This window comes from Lactuca virosa, chromosome 3 (genome assembly GCF_052849685.1).
Source record: "Lactuca virosa cultivar CGN04683 chromosome 3, Lactuca_virosa_CGN04683_v6, whole genome shotgun sequence".
Classification (NCBI taxonomy): domain Eukaryota; kingdom Viridiplantae; phylum Streptophyta; class Magnoliopsida; order Asterales; family Asteraceae; genus Lactuca; species Lactuca virosa.
The window spans coordinates 225,661,372-225,685,382 of record NC_136428.1 but is presented as its reverse complement, the minus strand read 5'-3'; the positions used below and the strand labels follow the sequence as shown (position 1 = coordinate 225,685,382).

General features: G+C 37.9%; 2 long non-coding RNA genes across 2 annotated transcripts; one reads left to right on the top strand and one right to left on the bottom strand.

Moving 5' to 3' along the window:
• Positions 1–5,263: 5,263 nt before the first annotated feature.
• Positions 5,264–6,810, top strand: LOC145162855 (uncharacterized). The gene is made up of 2 exons (XR_013739385.1): positions 5,264–5,337; positions 6,642–6,810. It is a non-coding gene; the product is annotated as an uncharacterized LOC145162855 (long non-coding RNA).
• An 8,712-nt stretch (positions 6,811–15,522) lies between these two features.
• LOC145162854 (uncharacterized) lies at positions 15,523–18,488 on the bottom strand. Its single transcript, XR_013739384.1, has 3 exons — positions 18,369–18,488; positions 16,669–16,760; positions 15,523–15,643 (listed from the first exon to the last, which is right to left on the bottom strand). It is a non-coding gene; the product is annotated as an uncharacterized LOC145162854 (long non-coding RNA).
• Between the last annotated feature and the right edge of the window lie 5,523 nt (positions 18,489–24,011).

The window sequence follows — 24,011 nt, the reverse complement described above, 5'->3', positions numbered from 1 at the left end:
ATCTTACCTTCCCAAGAGCCAGAATCCTAATAATGACCGACCTTCGAGCCACAGCCTCAGACTAGGAGTCTATTCGGAACAGAGCGTTATAACTCTCCCCTACTTAAATTAGATTCCGTCCTCGAAATCATGCATCACCACCCCGACATCCCAGACAACCTAAGCAACACCGACACAAACCCGAGAATACCACATCCTTCCCAAGGCAATTGAAACCAACCCTCGTAGGGTTCTAGAACCCGAAGATGAACGAATTCCTTGCAACCTGATCACACCTGCTCCATCTGAAATCTGAAGTTTCGAGATGGTCTGTCTCCCTGACAGACTGCCCACATGGAATCATCATCGAACTGATTCCATAAGAAAACCATCCTAAGTAGAATACTTTCCACCCGTAATACCTTGAGGCTTCCAAAAGAGCAAAATCACCGTTCAACTGCGACTATCGAAAAAAACCAGTAATTCCACACACAGACCCCAAATCACCGAAGTCGCCCCTACTCCTCTTGCTGTCACACGGATGCTTTCCTGGAGAACCCCCGGGGACCTCCCTGGTCCCAACCTGTCTACCAACTGTCCGGAACACCATACACCTACCCGATTGTTGAGCCCAAAACACACTCAACAGTCCCCTGCGACCTTCGAAGGATACCTCGTCTAACCAAAACTGCCCTATCTCCTTCAATCCATTTGATCCATCTGATCGAGATAGGCTGACAACCTGTCGCCACTGAATCCGACGTAAAAAGGTGAATGCTACCAGAATAATTGTATTCTTGTATCATACCCGGTCTCCTTCGACCTACCGTTCCCTGATTCCAATTATGTTGTGACCTACTCACAACCTCGCGAACTGGCCCACCCTCGCCTACGTCATCCAAAAGAATCTGTGAATGCTACGGCTACACCCGCAGACTTACAACACTTCCAACACTATCCAACAACCTCGTAAATGCTACGGCTACACCCGCAGATTTACAACACTCCCACCCTAACTAAACATTAGTGAATGCTACGGTTCCCCCGTAGTCTTACAACACTTTCACCCTTGCTTCTGTCCTAGATACTTGAACGGTTCTCCCCCACTTAGATTCAACTAATCCGCTCGGCACATAAAAATTGAAGGATTCCCAATCCTCCTTACGTTCCAATACTCACCCTACTGACAACCGGTGCTTACCAAAGCTAGCGCACCAAAAGTAACTCTTCCCAAAACAACACAACTTCTGAAAACCAACTAACACTTCTTGAATCCCAACCATGTCAATGACTCCAGATGCTAAAAAATGATATCACGCTCAAATCTCCAAGTCCAAAGGACGATTGGTCTAACCAAAACCTCAGCAACAACCCTCTCTTCCCTTGGCAATCCCGATGGCTCTTCCAAACACAAATACTAAGGCTTCTGAAACTAGTTATGATTCCCTCGCACAAGCCCTTGATACAATCCCGACTACACCCAAGTTGACATTCGAATACTGGGTATCTATTGTATATAAGGAGGCAACCTCGTGCTACTCCACCAAATATCCATGGTATGCAGATGACACATGACTCTTCTTGAACATAATCAACTCAACCACTAACGGAGATAACAACCCCAAAATAACTGGAGCAGATGTACTCACTGCTCCTCTCTGATCATCAGACAGTAGACCTCCTTGTCGCCCAATTGATCACAACGGGAATATAACGGGCTTGCCCCTATGAGCAATCCCTGATGACGTGGCCGAAACTGCTACACCTGTAGAAATCCAGATCACTAAACAGATTCTGACAATGACTCGGAGAAATCACAGTACCAGCGGAACCTGATCTGCGAGGTACTTCCGTCTGAAGATTCCTCAAACATTCATTGGCATGGCGACTGGCATCTGAAAACTCTTTCTAAATCAGAAAATAGCAGATAACCGACCCGAGTTCCAACTTATCACAATTCCAAAGTGATGCAAATTCCCGACATCCACCTGAAGTGGCAGAAGATATCATATCCGCAAACATCTGAAGGAATCCCGACCACCTACTCATGTGTTACCTCGACCACCCTGAGAACATGATGTAACACTTCATTCGAGTCCCAACGAAAATCCCAACCCTTGGAATGAAACTCCATCGTGCATTTTCCACAAGCGTTACACTGAAATCGGACTACTAGCCTCTCAAAAGTGGATCCGAAATTCATGGGTCTCCACCCGAGATCCTCCACTAGATTCATCTGACCTAAACCTCTCTCATCGAGGCTCTCCCAATTATTTTCCGCCCTCGGATCTAGGATCCATATCATTCAGGGTCTCGCACCCCAACACGCTCACCCACTCAATCTTTACGGCTGAACTGCAATTGCTAGTGCAACCTCTGCTCTAAACCGGCTACAAACCACTCCCAGGACATGGTCTCCAATCCCAAAGTGCCATAAATTGCATAATCAATCCTTGCCGCATGATATAAGAGATCCAAGGCAAACTCGAAACCCTAGCAGTCCTTCCGCTAACTGGCTCACAACGGAGCCGGGACCAAACCTTGGTCCTACCCATGCGTGTTCATCCTCATCTTGGCAAAGCAGTTATCCCCACTATCAGAGCATACCTAAGAATTCTCCTTCCCAGGTTTCTTAGATTCTCCAAGACTTTCCCCGATTCGAGTATGGATCCTGTGCTTTCAGTAGTACGGGCCCAATACTACCTTCTACACCTATCCATACTTTCCTCCGGAATCATCCCGAATCCTCTAAGTCACCTACTCCCATGATGTACCAAATGTCTGCTAAACAACAGCACAATATCCACCGAAGCACCTCCTAGGCTCCCCCTAGGTTCCTAACCCACCCAGTCCTCAGCTGCTGAAAGATTCCTAGTAATGTCAACTAGCTACCTTATGAATATAGCCATATGTAGCAGAGATCATATAATCCTTCAAGTAAAAGACTCAATCCTAGAACGGTTAGACTCAAACAAGAGCTGCGCAATAGGGCCAAATCCACCACTCTGAGATTATCTAGCCTGTGCCACATGTGACCTAGCATATTCACTTAATAGCTAGCTCACATTGCTAAAAGTCCCACAAAGCACAAAGCAAGCAGCATCCGGACAACGGAAAACTAACCAACATATTCCAATCAAACAATTCTACCTATACATACAATTCACAATCAGGTGACTCATGTCACTAATCTCATCCTAGGCTTACCCTAGGGTAATCCCCGACCCACGAACTATCATAGAACATTCGGCCCATAAACCACGACCCATGATGTCCACATCCACCCTCGCTCTCGGCTGCCTTATGCATGCAAATTATACACAGAACAGGATCTAATAGACTGTCGAATAATAGACTCTACCCTAGGACCACAATGTGACATCCCGAAATTTAGGTCTGAGTCTGTAAACGGCTAGTTCACCGCGGATCTTTTGTATCTTGACCGATTGAATTTACATGCTTATTGTAGTAGAAATATAACTTATTTTCAAATGAAATAATATATGAAATGATATCCTATCTCAAATTATGGAAAATGTCGACCGAAACTTAAAGCGCAAACTGTATCTCTGGTTAACGACGGAATATATATATATATATATATATATATATATATATATATATATATATATATATATATATATATATATATATATATATATATATATATATATATTGTTCGTGTTTTTGAAACCCTGGAATTAAGATCTGTTACATGACACAATCAGATAAATTTCACGACATCAAGAATTAAACACGCGAAGAAGAAATCTATTTCTAAGACAAAATAAATGTTATGCATTTAAAATAAATAAATAAATAAATAAAAATGTTGTAAACCAATACAGCCCACATCTCTCCCTCTCTCTCCTACGTCTCTATCAATGTTTTGGACTTTGTGAAAGTCAAACCTCTCTCCTTTGAGGCGGTGCAAAATTTCTTTTCTTGAACTGAAATGGTAGTAAGCTTAAAGGGTGAAAGTGACCAAGTTTTGTTTGTTTGTCGTCGGACTAAACCCACGATTATCTTAAAAACTTCATCCTCCCACCATTGTTGGATCGTTCAACACCACCTCACCTCTATTTTCCTCCCTCTCATTGATTTTCTGTCAAAAAAAAAGGGAAGAAGAAGAAGAATCAAGGGCTGCCACCCTTGACCACCCACAGCCACCACCTTCGTCGACCTTCCTCATCCATCGTAAGTCGCTCTCCCTCTTTCTCTTACTTTTACGTTCTTGGTTGGTTTGTTCCCCATATACCTCAACTAGCCCAAGAAACCAAAACCTTGTTGTTTTACTTTGAGTTTTCTTCACAGTGGCCATCAAATCTTTGCCTTAATTCTTTCGTCATCATAAAGAAAAATTTCAATCATAGTGGGTCACACCAAGAGGTGTAAACCCCATTGAATAAGTTCAAACTTTTGGTAACCCATGCATGTGGGGTTCGAAGGAATGCCCAGGAAGAAAATTATATATATTTTGTTGGGTTTTAATATCATACGGATTTAAAAATGTTCCCAGTAACCATTAGCTCATTTTTGTTTATATATGTGGATTATGTATATAAGCTTCAACTATCGTCAAGAAAACCAAAGATTTTGTAGTATTTGGGTTCTGTTAAAGCATATGTGAGACCCAGGTCGTTATTTATATATATATATATATATATATATATATATATATATATATATATATATATATATATATATATATATATATATATATATATATATATTTTGTGTGTGAGTGTTTGTTCCGTGAAGATGCAAGCCAAAAATAAGAATACTGTGCAAACTCACATTCATTTTAGTTAAAACAAACCTCAACGTTATGAAAACTTTTTATTAAGCCCTCCCCAACTTTGACTGTCATTTAAAGGAAAACAACCCCTCACTTATCAAAAACGTTTTCACTTCAACCCCTATGGTCTTGTATCTTACATTTTGTTTGAAAATAGAAGAGTACTAGGGACCCACTGTTTCAATTGCTACTCTCGTAAAAAGAACAGGAGAAGCAAGCTCAAACTTCCATTTCAAATAAATTTAATTAGCCCCTCCCTTGGAAATGTTAACAAAATTAGTCCCACATTCTCAAACTTGATGTAAATTAGTTAAGATTAGCCCCTGGTTTTCAGAATACTTTGCAAAATCAGTCCCTGGAGTTTGATTTTGGAAAAATCAACCCATATACTTTATTTATTTTAATAAAGACCACTCCATACCTAATAATTAATACCAAAACTACCCTTTTGGTTTATTAGGTAATATAAATAAACCCGACGATTCGTTTTGAGGGCACGGGACGTCAAGAAACGACTTTCACGACAAGTTTCACCCTCGAGACTCGTTCACGCTTCAAGGGTGAGTGTTTACGGCCCCTTTTTAATATTTTTGCGCTTTGGGGGAGAATACATGTGCTATATATATTTATTGATCTTGATAAACACTTATCGATTTCAAAACTAGTTTATAAATATTATTTCGTTAAATAATATTTTATTTACAAATAAACTAGTAATAACTATGTTTTAAGTATATATGTTACAACTGTTTTTTTTTAAATAATACAATTAGTCGAGACAAATGATGTTTGCATACAAAATATCAAGATTTTATGACAAAATATGTTATAAAGCTTATGTTATAAAAAGTTACCACCTTTGTAGTATTTCAAGTTCATATCAAACATTCATATACGAGTTATCAAACTCTTATCTTGAAATCATTCATGTACTGTGTACACTACCATGAGATTATTACTTATTTGAACGAGCATTACACAATTTTATGGATTTTCTTATCGAGTATAACCGGCTTTTCATGACAAACTCTAGTTAAGGGCCTTATGAGTGAGACATTATTCATTACCCTAAGTGAAAACAAACACTTAGAAGACCCACACCACTATAACCGTTAATCTTCGGAGCTGAGATACGTATGTATAGATCTATACGGGTTGACACCCCCACCCGTGGTTGCTAGCTACAACCTCGACCGATCAATCGAAGCGGGTGATAAATATCTAAAATAGTTTTACGACGTCCAATGAAGCGTCGTAGGGGTAGGTACAGTCACATAGCTCGGTTATAGGACTCACTATAAGCGTTAACTAGATCTCATAATCTAGAAACCACGGATCTGGTTTCTCTGATTATCAAACATTTTGAGTATGGATTTACTCACGGTTCTCTAAGTACCAAACATTTTCAGTATGAATTTACTCACAGTTTCTCTGATTACCAAACATTTTGCTTATGGATTTACTCACAGTTTCTCTGATTACTAAACATTTTGAGTATGGATTTACTTACGGTTCTCTGATCACCAAACATTTGAGTATAGATTTACTCACGGTTTTTTTCCGATTACCAAACATTTTGAGTATGGATTTACTCACGGTTTCTCTGAATACTAAACATTTTGAGAATGGATTTACTCATGGTTTCACTGATTACCAAACATTTTAAGTACGGATTTACTTATGATTTCTCTGTCTATCAAATATTTTAAGTATGAATTTGCTTACAATTTCTTTTTTTCAAACATGGTTCAAACTACAAAAAGAGTACTTTTTAGTCTTTTAAAGTATCATTACTGCGGTTAGCAGAAAACCTGTAAACTCTCACCAACCTTGTGTTGACCCTCAAAATTTCATGTATTCTTAGGGTATCACCAAACGAGCTCTCAGTCAGAAGATTAGTCATGGATTTCAGGCGACCTAGTTTATCTAGTTTTTGTTAAATCGGCCTATCTGTTAAGGCAACTTTATGAATTTATTATTATGAACTTTGTATTCAAATCTTAAAGTGTAATGTAACTGCTATGTTGTTATTTTTGTAACTTGTGATGTATATTCAATTTGCTTGTGATCCATGAATTAAGTCGCACAGCCCGGCGTATTCCGCCGCCTCGGCCGAGGGTGTGACACACAACCAGACGAGGAACAGGAAATAAGGCCAAATCAATTATTCTAAGGCTATAAGATCCTAACCGTATACAATTTTAAAACATACACTTAGCAGTTACAAATACCAATAATCCTTCTCATTCAAGCATGACATCCAATATTTCCAAAGCTACCAGCATCACATATCAGGCCAATCTATCACTGACTACTCAGCACTAGCATGCAAGTCTACCAGCTCATACAACATGTAAAGGCATCTCTCCTAGCCCTAACTAGCATTCGATTCTCATATTCATAAACCAAATCATAACAGATAACGTATATGGGTATTCTGGGGAAACTTACTTGAGCTCGGCTGATTGCATGCACCACACCCTTTTCTTTTCTTAGAAAACTTTTCCTTGAAAACATTTTTCTTTTAAAAACTTTACAGATCTTCAGTTTGAGTTCAGACACACCCGAAAATGTGTCTGAATCCCTCAAACCAAGGCTCTGATACCAACTTGTAATGACCCAAAAATCAAGGTTAAAAATTTCATTTTTAATATAGCCAAAACTTAGATATCATTTATTCCAAACATTCCAAAACATCGTTAGTTAAAACATTTATCATTGTTTATCCCAAAATCATTTATTGCGGAAAACATGGGTGTGCGAATTGCGATCAATCTGAGCCCTTCTTTTCCAAATCAATGATACCTGAAACCAATAAACAAAATTGTAAGCACGAAGCTTAGTGAGTTCCCCAGAGTATACCCCACACAGTCCACATAATCACATAATCCATATTAGGTATAAAAGCTACACAACCATATCAATGATATATCCATGCATATCAACATATACGGATGTCGTGGGCTCGTCCCCAGGGTCTTACTCCAGGATGCCATGGGCTCTCCACATTGTCTTACACCTAAGTGCCATGAGCTCTCCCATGGTCTTTGATAGGAAAGCCATGGGCTCTCCACATGGTCTTACATCCAAGTGTCATGGACTCTCCCATGGTCATCCATGCAAGTATCACAAAGACAACTAGCATACCACATAATCACTAGCATACCACCTATACATGCATACCTGACATAGCACTAGTGAATCTACACTAACACGACAACATAGTAGGAAAGCCATGGGCTCTCCACATGGTCTTACATCCAGGTATCATGGGCTCTCCCATGGTCTTCCATACAAACATACCACATATACCACTAGCATACTTCCTAGCACATAACCAGCTAACATGACATAAAATACAACTTCAGCTAATATACCACATATCATAAAATGGGCCGGCCTTGGTGCCTTAGACCCATTGGTATGGTGAGGAGACTCACCTCGCACTACAGAAGCTTCCCGCTTGAATTTCCTTAGCTGCTGCCCCGCCATCTTCCCGAGCTGTCACTACCAATCAATATACCCAATTAGCAATTGGGTCCCATACCATAATCCTTAATCCTTGCATGGGGTAAAATGACCATTCTACCCCTGGCCCAGTATGATCCAAAACTAAGGCCCACACCCAAAACAAAAGCCCAACACTAGGTAGGCTTTCCAAGCCCACTAGTGGCCCACTAATGGCCCAATTTGCTAATTTGGGCCCAAACCCTCTAATGGGCCTTACCTTAAGCCCAAACATATTCCTGGCCCAAAACATCTGACTTCTGATGGTCCACTAAGGTCCAAAGGCCCAAAGTGCACTGCTTGGCCCAACCCGAGGCCCAAAATAGTCCAAGCCCACAATTGATGAGTACGCGGGGCGTAATCCCTTATACGCTAAGTGTACTGGCTGAAGGTGGTGTACGCTGCGCGTACCAGCATGTACGCCCAGCGTACTCCTCTGTTAAGCTACTTTTTCATTAAGTGCTTAATACTCCATTCCAGCAGCTACAATTACAGATCCAAGTCCTCTTCGACATCTTAATCCATAAAGTCGAATGCTTTAAGCCTTTGCATGGCTTAATGACTCCCAAACACCAAAGATAAATTTCTAAAGGTCAAAATCACTCCTAAAATCTCTCAAAACTTCTTAATACCTTAAGACCTCAGTCCAAACTCCCAGATCTGATTTCAAGGGACCTCTTAAGTCATAAAGTTTCCAACTTTATGACTTAGCATAACTCAATGGGGTCCAAACCAAAACCCTAAGTCCCAAACTTCATCAAATGACCACTAAATCATGCATGGAAGGTTTATACCCATCAAGATCCAAACTTTGTGACTCCATAACCTCAATAAGGACCAAATATAGAGCTTTAAAGGTTCTGGAGTAACTTCTACTCACAAGAACCACCACAAAGGGACCAAAACCATAACCAAAAACCACCTTGCTAGATCTACATGAAAGAGTTCTCAAGGTTGAGACTTTATACCTCCAAAAGCTTGCAAAGTTAATGAAGGTTCTGGATCTAGAAGCTTGACTCCAACCATAGCTTGATCACCAAGTTCCTCCTTCTTCAAGGTCCAAGCATAACAAGTCATAACCCAACTAGATCCACATGAGAAAGCCACCAAGATCCAAACTTTATACTTTCTGGAGTTAGATCAATATGATTAGGTCTTGGATCCACAAGCTTTAAGCCAAGCAATGCTTCCTCAAGGAACTCCTTCTTCCACAATAAGCACCAAAAACCCACTAAATCACCAAAAACCTTAAGAATCACTCAAATGGAGGCTAAGGTTCGATTTCTAGGGTTTAGAGGGATGGAGGCTGAAGATATATGGTTAGGTCATGAGATAAGGAGCTTAAATATGCTCCAAGACCCTAAAATAGGGTTCTGATCTTACTGGACTACGCCCAACGTACATATGGTACGCCCAGCATACTCCTGGGAACCTTCGCGACCATTATGGTCAGTACGCCCAGCGTACTCCAAGGTACGCCCAGCGTACTCCAAGGTACGCCCAGCGTACTGCCTTCTTCCTTAGTATGCCACGCGTACGCTTTTTGTACGCCCCGCGTACTCGGCTAAGCCTGAAAACCACGAAACTTCCGAAGGCCATAACTTCTTCGTTATAAACCCGATTGTGACGATCTTTATATCCACGAAAAGGTGAAGAGAAGCCCTACACTTCTAACAACTCAAACCTTTCTTAACGACTTCCGAACAAAAATCCATTTTCCACAAAAGCCCGAACTGACACTTTACCGAAATACCCCTAGGCTCCCAAAATACGAACCGAAGACCCGGATCACTTCTAATGCATCACCCGCACCCAAATGGGCCTAGATCTTACCTTCCCAAGAGCCAGAATCCTAATAATGACCGACCTTCGAGCCATAGCCTCAGACTAGGAGTCTATTCGGAACAGAGCGTTACATCTAAAACCTTGTCTATATAAACCATGAAATGAAATGATGTTTCTTGCTATATCTGACGAATAGCAACAATTGTTTAAATCCAAATCTAATCCATTACTAAGCACTAAGGAATATATTCCAATCTTGGTGACAAGCGACGTTCTTCTGTTTCCCATGATTAGATTCATCCTTCCATGCTCCACATCCCTATTTCTTCTTAGTCCCTACAAATCAAAACATATGTGAAAACCACATCCTGTATCAAGAACCCAAGAAGTAGCATGTGATAAACCATTAGATTTAATTGTGTAAATACCTGCAAAAGATGGCTTGATCTTCCCATCCTTGATGGCCTGAAGATATTCTGGGCAGGTTCTCTTCCAATGCCCTATCTTGTGGCAGTAGTGGCACTCTGCCTCCTTTGGGTTTGAGTTGGGTTTAGCAGAACCAACTTTGGTTCCACTAGAAGAGGTGCCATCTTGGGACTTTCCCTTGTGGTGGCCCCTTGAGGGAGCCTTCCTCTTCTTACCCTTCCCTTGCCCTATTGCCAATACAGGGGCAGCAGCGGGAGTTGGAGTTGATGCAACAGATTTGTCTTTGAGGTTGCTCTCAGCAGTCCTCAACAAGCCCTGAAGCTTGCTCAAAGAGACCTCTTCCTTATTCATGTGGTAGGTCATCGGAACTGGCTATAGCAGGGAGGCAATGAATGAATGATGATATCAATTGCCAGCTCTTCATCGAAGTTCACATTTAACTTCAGCAGGCGATCGACATATCTCTACATCTTTTGCAGATGAGCGGTAAGGGACTCTCCATTACCCATTTTGGTAGTGATCATCGAAGTGATGATCTCGTACCTTTCTTGCCTAGCGCTCTGGTGGTAACGTTCCAACAGATCTTGATGCATCTCATAGGGGTACTTGTCCTCATAGGACTTCTGGAGTTTTGCAGTCATAGTCGCTAACATGATGCAATGGACTTTCTTGGCATCACGCTCGTGGGCCTCATAGGCCGCGATCTCTTCAGCGGTAGCAGTGTCGATGTCAATCCCCTTTAGCTTCTCATCGAGGACATATTCTTTGTCCTCGTAGCGAGTGACCATGCGAATATTGCGGATCCAATTACTGAAATTGGTCCCATCAAAGATCCCTTTCCCACACAAGTTCATGAGTGAGAACGAACCAGATGAGTTTGAACCAGAAGCATTGTTGTTTGCGTTCGACATCTGAAAGAACAAAGTTGATTAGAAACGAATTTCCCCAATTAATCACCCAAATGAGAAATTAGGGCTAGGAACCAACAACATTATTCACAAATTAGAAAATGGATGCCGTAATCTAACAAGTAAATAATTTGAAGGCAAGTGAATGTCGATTCACTAATTCTCCACCATGAAAAACGAAAAAGAGATTAGGTTTTAACTGTATTGAAAAACTCCTAGATCTTTTAAGATTCATTGAACTTTTCAATGGCATGTTTAAATCTCGATATGCCCCTCTAGTTTGTGACTGGGATGCCGAGGATCACAAAGCGGGTGTGAATAACCATGCAAATGTACATGGTGCCCTCATTGTTACAGTCACCTATTCGATGTGCCGGTTAACCACACACGCTCTATCGAACTATGACAATCAATGAGTCACCCTTTGCCACCTTTTCTTAGAACCCAATTAATGTGCCGGTTAACCACACACGCTCCATTAACGTCTTAGCAAGGGTACAAAGTGTAATTTCATGGAATTGCATCAAAGTCACTTTTGCCTAAACTAACTAAGATTGGGAATTTGGTAAAAACATTTAGTTACTTTATATAGATTCATTATACTTTTAAATGAGGAAAGTTTGCCCTATCCTACCCGTTCGGCTAACGACCCTCCACCAATCAAGGAAGCGGTGGGTGAGAATGGGCATCCATTAAACGGCCATTTTATAGGCCATAACCTTATACCCCCCTTATAGATCGGCTTCGTAAATGAGGCCTACTAACAGTATATATATATATATATATATATATATATATATATATATATATATATATATTAATCTTATAATACTATAAAGTATAAGGTTGGATTTTAAAACTTGTAAAATTCTAAGGTTTGAAATTTAAATAGTTCAAATTAAACTTTTAATCACAAAATTTAAATTTCAAAACTTGAGGACAAGTTTTGAACTTTTCAAAACACAAAGGATCAAATAGCAAATAATATAAATTAACCAATTAATTTAATGATTATCTAAATTTGACCTAGTCAATATTACTTGCAAGATAATTCAACAATTAATTCAAATAATCAATTATTATCAAATAAGGAAATTATTATTTAAACAATTGGTAATTATCTTTTGTTTTGTTAAGGATATTGTCAAACAGGGGATAAAATTCGGATTTTATTAAACCAAAACGATTTAGGTAAGAATCCTTAAGCAAAACAGTAAGAAATCCCAAAAATCACTCTGACAGACGCTCCGACTCGCCGAGTCCCTTTATGGACTCGTCGAGTTCATCCTACTCGTCGAGTCCATAATGGGACTCGCCGAGTCTGTCAGTCAGGGGGCAGAAAAAACGATTTTTCAAAGCTTGAACAAATAAACAAGGCATCAATTCAATACAAACCAATCAAGGCTCTGATACCACTGATGGGTTTGAGCCATAAGAACTTCCCTATGTGCACATGCAAACCCTAATGCTTGGATCTAGGTTTCTCTATTGAACATGCAATTTATCCAAGTCTTGCAAACCCTAGATCTAGTGTATATAATTCGAATTTGACATAAGAAACTCAGATCTAGATGATTACCTCTTGTAGCTTGCTTGATTCTTCTTATCTTGGAGCTTAGAGTCACAATTGTCACTCCTCTAATGGCTTACAAACACCAACTAGCAAGAGGATGATTTGGAGAGAGGAGAGAGGTATGAAATCGGCCCTAGGGTTCCAATGAAGCAAGTGTAGCCGATTTCCACAACCCAAGGGGTCTATTTATACTGTGAGCTTCTAGGGTTTCAGCCAAAACCCTAATGGACAACTTAATCACCAAGCAGCCCATGGAACCTTCTGGATTAAGGCCATGGACGAAAATATGATGGACTCACATCATAATTTCGTTCACCCCTTGCTCCATTGGGTTTCCCAGCCCAATAACTCAATTATCCAATAATTGCAGTTTAGTCCCCTATATTTAATTAATCTCTTTTAGTCACCAAATTAATTCTTAATTAATCTATGACTAATATTAGTTAAATAATATGATTATTCCTTTAATATATTATTCACATAATATATCAATAAACCATAATATCTTCTCTCTCTTCATAAATCACCCTGTCAAGTTGCTATGGTGAAGGCAACCCAAAAGGATCATGCACAACCGAGTCAAGTACTTACCAAATATAGTTACGAGCTTAGACTCTAATCCAACAATAATGACCAACATTAAGTCACTAAAAGTATGTTGCTATTAATTTGGTTTTATAATTAATTTAATTAACTTAATTTTATTTTATAATTAATTTAATATTTTCTTTTTTGTTATTAGTTTTTTTAACATTAATTTAATTTGATTTTATAATTAATTTAATTTAATTTTAATATTAATATTAATTTGATTTTATAATAAATTTAATTTGATTTTATAATAAATTTAATTTGATTCTAGGTGTAACTTAATTTGATTTTCTAATTAATTTAATATTTCTTTTTTGTTATTAGTTTAATTTTTTAAACTAATTTTATATTACTTTAATATTAATATTAACTTGATTTTAAAACTAATTGAATTTGATATTACAATTAATTTATTATTTTTTTATTGATTTTTTTAAAATTAATTTAATTTTATTCTATTATTAAGTTAAAATTACTAGAAGTACGTTGCTATTAATAACCTAATTAAGCTAAAGTTGTAATGACCAGCATTAAGTCACTAACAAAATTAAGCACTTTGATTTTAAAATTAATTTAATTTTATTTTATAATTAAATTAATATTTTCTTTTTTGTTATTAGTTGTTTTTTACATTAATTTAATTTGATTTTATATTTAATTTTATTTTATTTTAATATTAATATTAACTTGATTTTATAATTAATTTAATTTGATTTTATAATAAATTTAATTTGATTCTAAAGGTAACTTAATTTGATTTTCTAATTAATTTAATATTTTATTTTTTGTTATTAGTTTATTTTTTAAACTAATTTTATTTTACTTTAATATTAATATTAACTTGATTTTAAAACTAATTGAATTTGATTTTACAATTAATTTATTATTTTTTATTGACTTTTTTAAAATTAATTTAATTTAATTCTATTATTAAGTTAAAATTACTAGAAGTACGTTGCTATTAATAACCTAATTAAGTTAAAGTTGTAATGACCAACATTAAGTTACTAACAAAATTAAGCACTTTGATTTTAAAACTAACTTAATTTTATTTATAATTAATTTAATATTTTCTTTTTTGTTATTAGTTTTTTTAACATTAATTTAATTTGATTTTATAATTAATTTTATTTTATTTTAATATTAATATTAATTTGATTTTATAATTAATTTAATTTGATTTTATAATAAATTTAATTTGATTCTAAAGATAACTTAACTTGATTTTCTAATTAATTTAATATTTTCTTTTTTGTTATTAGTTTAATTTTTTAAACTAGTTATATTTTATTTTAATATTATTATTAACTTGATTTTAAAACTAACTGAATTTGATTTTACAATTAATTTATTATTTTTTTATTGATTTTTTTAAAATTAATTTAATTTTTTTCTATTATTAAATTAAAATTACTTGAAGTACGTTGCTATTAATAACCTAATTAAGTTAAAGTTGTAATGACCAACATTAAGTCACTAACAAAATTAAGCACTTTGAAACCATATACAATACACTACTAGAAGTAAGTTGCTATTAATAACCTAATTAAGCCAAATGTATACATCCAATTTGCATATTCCAATTTTATACAATTAAGCCAAATGTATACATCCAATTTGCATATTCCAATTTCATACAATTAAGCCAAATGTATACAAAGTTATACATCTAAATACAAAATCAAACAAATGTATATATACATCCAATTTCAATTTCATGCCAAATTTCATTTTTAAGCCAATGTGGTATAAACATAAATAAGAAAAACATACACAAAATGCATAAACACTTCCCACAAATCTAAAAAAACATATACAATCCAACAAAATGCACAAACACTTCATAACTCAAAATCCAAAGATAATCACTTAACAAATTTGAAAATTACTAACAATTTATCATCCAAATTAGCACCAAAACAGAAAAATAATAGAAAATAGGAGGAATTCGACCTTGAATGTGGGCAATTTCGGAATTGAGCTCAAGGGTCGCCAGTTTTGGAGGTTTTGCGGGAAGGTGTGGCGGTCTTGTGGCGGCAGGAGGGGCTAGCACCGGTTTTTACCTTCGTCCTCCACCTAGTCGTCTCGTCCAACTGGTCAAAGTGAGAATTAGGAACAGAAACGAGAGAAGGAAACGAGAGAGAACAGAGAAAATGTCACAGAAAAGGAAGCTGGTAGGGGTTATTTGTAAGGGGCATTAGCGGCGACGGGCAATAGCGGCGACACAAAGGTATTAGTGGTGACACTAGGGCAATAGCGGCGACACCTTAGAGGGAAAAGTCAGCGCATTTTCACTTTCCTCTACAACCCTTCGATTGAAGACAAATCGGACGGATGTGGCTAATTTGACGCGGATCGCTGTTAGTTAGCATTAGCGGCGACGCCTATAGCGGCGACGCAAGGCAATAGCATCGCCGGTAATGCCAACATTTCTTGTAGTGTGAGTTGCAGGTTCTCTGGAGAGTGTCATCGCTAATTGTCGGTGTATGTGAGTGTGTGTGTGTGTGTGAGAGAGAGAGAGAGAGAGAGAGAGAGAGAGTGGTTGTCGGAGATGGTGACCGGGAAAGATAGTAGACGGTTGCAGGGTTCCGACTTTTGAGTGAGAGGAGCGGAGGTTTAGTGGTGGTGGGAGGAGGGAGGCGATAGTTTAGAGGATATCGGCACCGGAGATGGTGACCGGAGGTGGAAGAGTAGTTCAAAAAAAAGGGAGGCGGAAGAATTTGACTTATGTGTGTCTGTAACATACTGTAAATGAGATGAGGGTATTATTGTGCATATATTAGTGTTTCAATGGATGGATAAAAATCCTATGTGGAAAAATCACTTCCCTAAATTATGTGATAGAACACTATATTAACAAACGATAATTGGTTATAAGCTACCATTATCTTAACAAATCTATAAATCCAAATTAATTAAATAACTAATAAGTGATTTTATACATATGAAAGTACAATTTAGAGTGAAACCTGCAACATGGAAGGTTCTTTTCACGATTACCGCCAATCTAAAGTAATGTTTTTTTAAGATTTTTACAATCAAAAATATTTATATTTATATTTTAATATAACAAAAAGAAAGGATTCATATTAAATAAATACCATGCGTGAGTCGACGCTTGGATCCACGGTGGTCGACGATGGTTATTAAAATGGGGAAGGAGCCGGCAATCGATTTCTTGGATATAAGGTTCCTGAGCATGAAACGTATGAAACGTATACACATTAGCTTCTTTCAGTTTAATATCCTTTTCTTTAGGTATTATTAAATTCGAAAAAACAAATTATTGCCATTATATTTTTATGTGTATGTAATCCAATAGACTAGGGTATATATATAATTTTATTGTGCATCATTTTAATCTGATTCATTGATATATAAATTCTAGGGAAACAGAAAGGTCATGATCGGTTAACCAAGTGAACTAATTGCCTAGTCACAACAAGCAAATAAATAGATGAGAAAGCCAATTATGGATTCTAATTTGACATAACATTGCTTTGATCCAAAGTAAATCCAAAGGAATATATAGGATTCAAATATAAAGGTGACTCTCATGTCGTCCAGGCATCCACCACTCCTTTGTTCCAGGCTTAAATTCATCCAACAACCTAAACCAATAACCATCTTGTGCATGAAGCAGTGATTTAGTATCTTCATCAAGTTTAAAACCTCTTTCTTTCATTTCCTGGATAAGCGTCTTCTGCATACAATGAATCCTTAAAATGCCCCTTTAATAAAGTATTATAAGTAGCAACATCAGGAATCTCGCCTGTAGACCTCAAAAAATCCAGATATCGCTTTGCTTTTGTAACTTCACCTATTAAACTATACCCCTCAATGAGTGATTTCTATGTCTCTACATAAGGATAGATAATCCACTGGAGAATGCCCTCTGCATCTTGCAAGCGACCTATCTTGCAACATACACGGACATATAAATTACGTATCTCCAAATCCAGGAAGCCAATGTCATCCAATTCTATAAACAGAGTAGCGAGGTCTTGGTAATGTGAAAAGGTGCACAAGCTATGAAGCATGCAGCTGAAAGTGGTAACACGAGGTTTAATGTTTTTGCGGAAGACCAACTCTCTGAACAACTTTAAGGCCTGATCTACCATATCATCCTTACAAAGACGATGGATGATGGTGCTATATGCCATCAGACTAGTATCATAGTCTCTTTCACCTGTCAGCTTAAACAAATTAAGCAAAGCAATCGCCTCATCATTCAGGCCAATTTAGCAAAGGCCTTTAATCATATTGGTGTACATGACTCCATTAGGATCACAAACTTTGTTTCTGATCAGCTTTTTGAAGAATGCATAGGCTTCGGGGACTTTATCTTCAAGGATGAGTCCATCTAACAGTGCACTGAACGTAAATACATCAGGTACAACACCACATTTGTAGCCATACCCTAGGACTGCAAATCCTTCCCTGGTGCTGTGCATTTGGCATAAACACTTTATCACAATGCTAATAGTGAGCGCATCAATAGGAGCACCTACGCTGTTCATTCGTTGAAAAATCTCAACCGAACAAGAATAGTGTTTCTTTTTAGTAACAGCTTGCAACAACTCATTGAATCTAGCAACCGGTGGCAGAGGCTGCCGGTGTGTAATTTCATGGAACATATCGAGGGCATCATCACAATTAGTAATCCTGTGAAAGATAGATCTACGACGACTGGAACAGGAATTTGAATGAAACGAAGCTACAGCCGTTATTCCGGTACCTACTTCTACCAAAGCGGAAGGACTTCTGGAAGAACCAAGGGAAGAATGAGTGAAGAAGTTACCTTTGAATTTGAATTTGTTAAGGGGATGGTAGATCATAAACCAAACGACATTTTTGGAATTCGCCATCACCGCTCTGCAATCCAAAATCAACAACACATCGACCAAAATACGGCGTAGGGTTCATCTGTATCCCAATTTTACAAAACATTCCGTAAAAACTAAATTACAGTCTTGGTTCCTGTGGTTTAAGCTTATTTACCTATTTAAATATAACATTACAACTTAGTTTAAATATAAATTTTAGTTTAACTAAAAGAACTAAAAAATTATTTATAAATAGTTAAAAGTGATAAATTTTACTGTCTTTCTAAAAATATTATAAGTTGGTTAATAAATAAATATCAAACCTAAAGTGTAATAATAAATAAACTAAATTTTAATTTTAAAATAATATTTTTACTTCTATTTATAAAGTTATGTCTTTAACCTTTAACATATTATACTTAATTTATTAGATTTAATATGTTGTTGTATGTAAGCCATTATAAGTTAAAGCTACTACTTTTGAATAGTTTGGACAAATTACTTAAATTGTTAATTTAAATATAACGTTACAGTGTCAACTAAAATATAAATTTCAGTTCTACTTAAAAACCAGAGTGTAACACCCGGTTCTTGGTACGTATTTAAATTCATGTAGTTTCATGTTTTGCCCTGGGACTCGGCGAGTTGGAGGCCCAACTCGTCGAGTAGACTTGATTTTGATCGGGAGGTTTGGTGACCTACTCGACGAGTCGGGGGACCAACTCGACGAGTAGAAAGCTGTGTGGATGAAACCCTAATATTTAGGGTTTACACCCGATTTAAACAACTTATCTCGTCCCAAACCAGCCTCCATCATCCCTCTCACTTCTAGAAGGCCCTAACTCGAACCCTAGCCATTTATTGAGTGTTCTTGAGCTTTGTGGTGCCAATTTTGTGTGTTTGAAGTTTAAGGAAGAGAAGGAGCTTGAGAGATCAAGAGGAAGTAAGTAGATCCAAAGGTTTGGGCACATTTCCAGCTTATTTGAGGTATAAAGCTGAAACCTTGACCATCTAACTTTTAGATCTCTAGTTAGGGCTCATTTCTACCCCTTTCCTAAGCTTTGTAAGGCCATATTCGAGATTGGGTGTGTATCATGGAATTACACTTCGGATATGGAACCATTGAGGGTTCCCATGACATAAAGGTGCCAACTTTATGGCTATGGGAAGCCCATGCAACTAATAAACCTCTTTTCTTGGCTTTTTGAGCCAAATACCCCATCCATGGACACCAAGTTTGTCAATTTATGTACAATATGGACCCTAGGAGGTCAGATCTATGGTTTAGATGCTTTGAGACCCACTGAAATCGACTGTATAGTTTTGGACAAAGAGGGACTCGGCGAGTCGTTCATGGTATTCGGCGAGTCGGGTCGTATTTCCCCATAAAATCCTTCTGTTGATGAACCAGATGCTAAGCTAGAAGAACACTCAGTTTTCTAGGCTCATTAGGGACCTGGAAATCATGGAACTCGGCGAGTGTATTAGCGAACTCGGTGAGTTCAAGGCAATGTCGCAACCACATAAAGATGGACTCTACGAGTTCAAGGAGAACTCGGCGAGTCACAGACTAAGCACCTTCATACGGATGAAGATGAACTCGACGAGTTCAAGGATGAACTCGGCGAGTCCGTTGAAGAAGGTCTAGATGTTCTGTTGAAGGTAAACTCGTCGAGCTCTTGCTAGACTCGACGAGTAGGGACGGGGTTGTAGCATTCTGCGGACATGGGGACTCGACGAGTTAGTGAACCAACTCGGCAAGTCTAGTCAACCAGATGTTGACTTTGACTAAAGTTGACTTGACCAGGGTTTTGACTTTGACTTTGACTTGGATTTGAGTGACCCTTTTAAGGGTTATGAGTATGAAATGATAATGTAGAAAGGATGTTATGTAGGGATTGAGGAGTCGAGAAGAGTCGATTTTCGTACCGAGGACACTGCAAACACTACACGACATTGAGGTGAGTTATATTCCAGTAGAAATGGGTCTAAGGCACCAAGGTCGGCCCACTAGTAGTTTATTATAGTTGAGATGATTGTCTTTGTGATAATCGTCTGCTTTGCTACTACCTGGTATGTTTATGTGTTAGCATGATATGATATATGTGATAGCGGTAGTAATAAGGGGAATATTCCCCGGTTACTGGTCAATAGGGCCAAAGGGGTAGTTCAGTACCAGCTATGCTAGACAGTATGATTATGTTGCGTTAGTATGCGATAGTAGTAGGGGTGAAATAGTCTCCGTAACCGTTTGAGATAAACCGGAGGGGAAGGACGGACACTCCGGTATGTCTGACAGGGGCAGGTTAGGCACCCCGGTATACCTAGCAGGGTAGGTCGGGCACCCAGATATGCCTGACAGTATGTTTATAGTAGGGTATGTGGTATGATGGGGGAACTCACTAAGCTTCGTGCTTACAGTTTATAGTTTTGTTTTCAGGTACCTCTTCAGCGAAGGGGAAGGAGCCGGCACGGTAGCAGCGCATCGCACACACTCCTGATTTTTGCACTATGATGACCTTAGGATTGTACTCTAACATTATTTGGAATGTTGATTTGGAATTAAATGATTGTTGATGCTTTGGTTTCCTTCCAACTCTGCGAATATGTCTGTGTCACTCGACACTCACTGAGGGCAAGAGTGAGACAATGTTCTTCATTCAAGTGTTCTCCCTCCCCGAGCTCTTCTTGCATCTTCCTATACTTCGCTTGAATCTTATCCTAAAATAAAGAAAACAATAAACATACATTAATTAAAAGAAATAAACATACATTAAATTTAAACACTAAAATAATAATAATATACCTTAAAAAATTATAAGAATAATAATAATACTAACAACAACAACAACAACAACATATTTAACAACGTATTAACTTCGTTTATTACTTAACTAATCATTATGTCCTTGCGGTGTACACCAACCTTGTAACATCCAAATCCAGGTATTTCATTTTACGCCCTTGATGTATTTAAAGTTGGCAAAAAAGGACCCTCCGTACGCTGGCGTACATGTATATAGGCTTAGCGTACACAAGTGTGTGAATCGGGTAGCCAAAGCTCGTACGCGGGGCGTACGAGGCCAAAGGCTAAAACCCTAATTCTCGGACTTGAGCCTTATTTAAGCTCATTTATGACCTTTCTTCCTTACCAACCTCCACTGTCTTTAAACGTCCCTAAAATACTCGTTACCATTGAGAGTGATCCTTGAGCTTGAAGGTGCCAAAAGTAACCCTTTTTGGTGTCTTTGCAAGAAGAAGGAGGAGGTGAGCAAGTATTGGATGTGGGAGAGCTTCTAGATCCTGACTCTAAAACATCTTGAGGAGTTTTTGGAGGTAAAAAGCTCATATCATTCTAATCCTTTTCTAGTTTGAGTTAGGGTTTGGTAATAAGTCCATTTTTGGCCCATGGATCCTCTCTTTTCAGTTTGAGCAACTCCAGAGGTTATAAATGTTAGGTATGAGTTCATTTGGCATGTTAAAAGCATAAAAATGCTAACTTGATGGTTGTTTTGGCACCATGCATGAGTTTAAGATCTTAAAGGGAGTCTTAATAGATTAAATGAGGTGTTGGGTTCCCATATGGCATGCAAAGGCTTAAAGTTGCCAACTTTATGCCTTAGGACCTTTAAATGACTAAGATCTGGAATTAGACGAAGTGGCTGCATGAATTAAGCACTTAATGGCTATATGTGCAAAACAGCTTGTACGTTGGGTATACTAGTTTATACGCTGCCTGTACCGCCAAAGGACCTAGTACGCTAAGCGTACTAATGATGTATGATGGACGTACGCTTCCAGTGAGTTTTGGGCTTACATTGGGATTTTGAGCCATTTGGGCCCTACTTAACATTGGGCTTGGATCTATTAGAGTAGTTGGGCCTTTGAACTTGTTATTGGACTATAGGTGGCATGGTTGGGCCTTTTGGGCCTTGTGGCCCATTATTGTTTTGGACCTTGGATGTTAGGCTCATTAAAGAAGAAAGACTTTTGGGCCTTATTGGAGGAGTTTGTACTTATGGTTTTGGCCTATTCCTTGAGTTTGTAACTTAATTCTAATTAGGATAACTTGTGTATATTAAGTGTGAGATTTTTGGACCGCTAGCCGAGCAGTATTTTTATCAGCAGTCTCAGGTGATTCTTTTCACTATATTAATGGGTCGAAGGCACCAAGGCCGGCCCATCATATGACATGAGGATTGATAGTTGTTATGTGTTTATTTGTATGAAGACCATGAGGGTAGCCCATGCATTTGGATATCAGACCATAGGGGTAGCCCGTAGCATTCCAGGTAAAGACCATGGGGGTAGCCCATGGCACTTGGATGTCAGACCATAGGGGTAGCCCAAGACATTACAGGTAAAGACCATGGGGGTAGCCCATGGAACTTGGATATCAGAGCGTGGGGGTAACTCATGGCATTCCAAGTAAGGACCACGGGGGTAGCCCATGACAATTTTACGTATTTTGCATGGTATTCTGTGATTGTATGTTTCAGATATTTCGAGAATTTACTAAGCTTTTGCTTATAGTTTATTTTGGGAATCCACTAAGCATTCACTCTCCAACAATTTTTGCACTTAATGATTTCGATACTCTGATCTTTTGACATGACTTGATGTAATGGATTTTTGGAAACAAATTATGTTTGTAATTCCCATTTTAAAAATGAAAATTATTATCTGATTTTGGGTTGTTACAAGTTGGTATCAGAGCCTTGGTTTAAGAGATTCTGGCACATTCTCGGGTGTGTCAGAACTCAAACTAAGAAATTATAATCTTTAAAGAGAAAAATAATTGAATTTTTTCTGAAAAAGGTTTTATTAATGAAAAGGGAGAGTGAAATGCGTGTAATCAACCGGCCTCGAGTAAGTGTCTTCCCAATTTATCCATGTTTGTGTGTTATGATTGGTATGCTCAATATGTGGAATTGCATGCTAGAGTAGGGCTAAGGATACCATCAGGAGCTACATGATAGAATTTTCTGACTTGCGTGATGCCTTATAACCTAGGAAGATTTGATGCTTGTATTACTTGAAATCGAGGTTGACTCTGTTAATTGCTAAATGTATGCTTTCAAAGTTATATACGATTAGGAATGCATAACCCTAGAATGATGAATTATGTCTCATTTCCTATTCCTTGTTTGGTTGTAGACTTAGGGTAGAAACTTGATTTTACACTCTATGGGATTCTATTTGTGTATACTTGCATGCATAAGGAAACATGCGGTATTGATTAAGGTTTCTGGTTTTGTGAGGGTTGAGAAATCCTAGGAGAATCTAGGATGTATATGTGTTATGATATATGGGTTATATTTTGGAGTATAGTTGGGTGAATTGGAGGTATCGGGTTTGATCTTGAGGAAGGTACAGGTAGGTGTGGAAGGTAGTATTGGGTCCATACTACTGAAACCACAGGACATGTACCTGAGACAAGAGCAGACTTGGGAACTCTAAGGAGTCTGATGAGAAGGAACCCCCTTCAACGTTATTTATCGAATTATTTATCGAATATTTTTTTCCCGTGTTGTATTTCAGTTGAGGATGGTGATGACTACATGAGGGGGATCAGGTTCATGATTAGGTTTTGCTTCGGGTTCGGGTTTCAGTGTGGA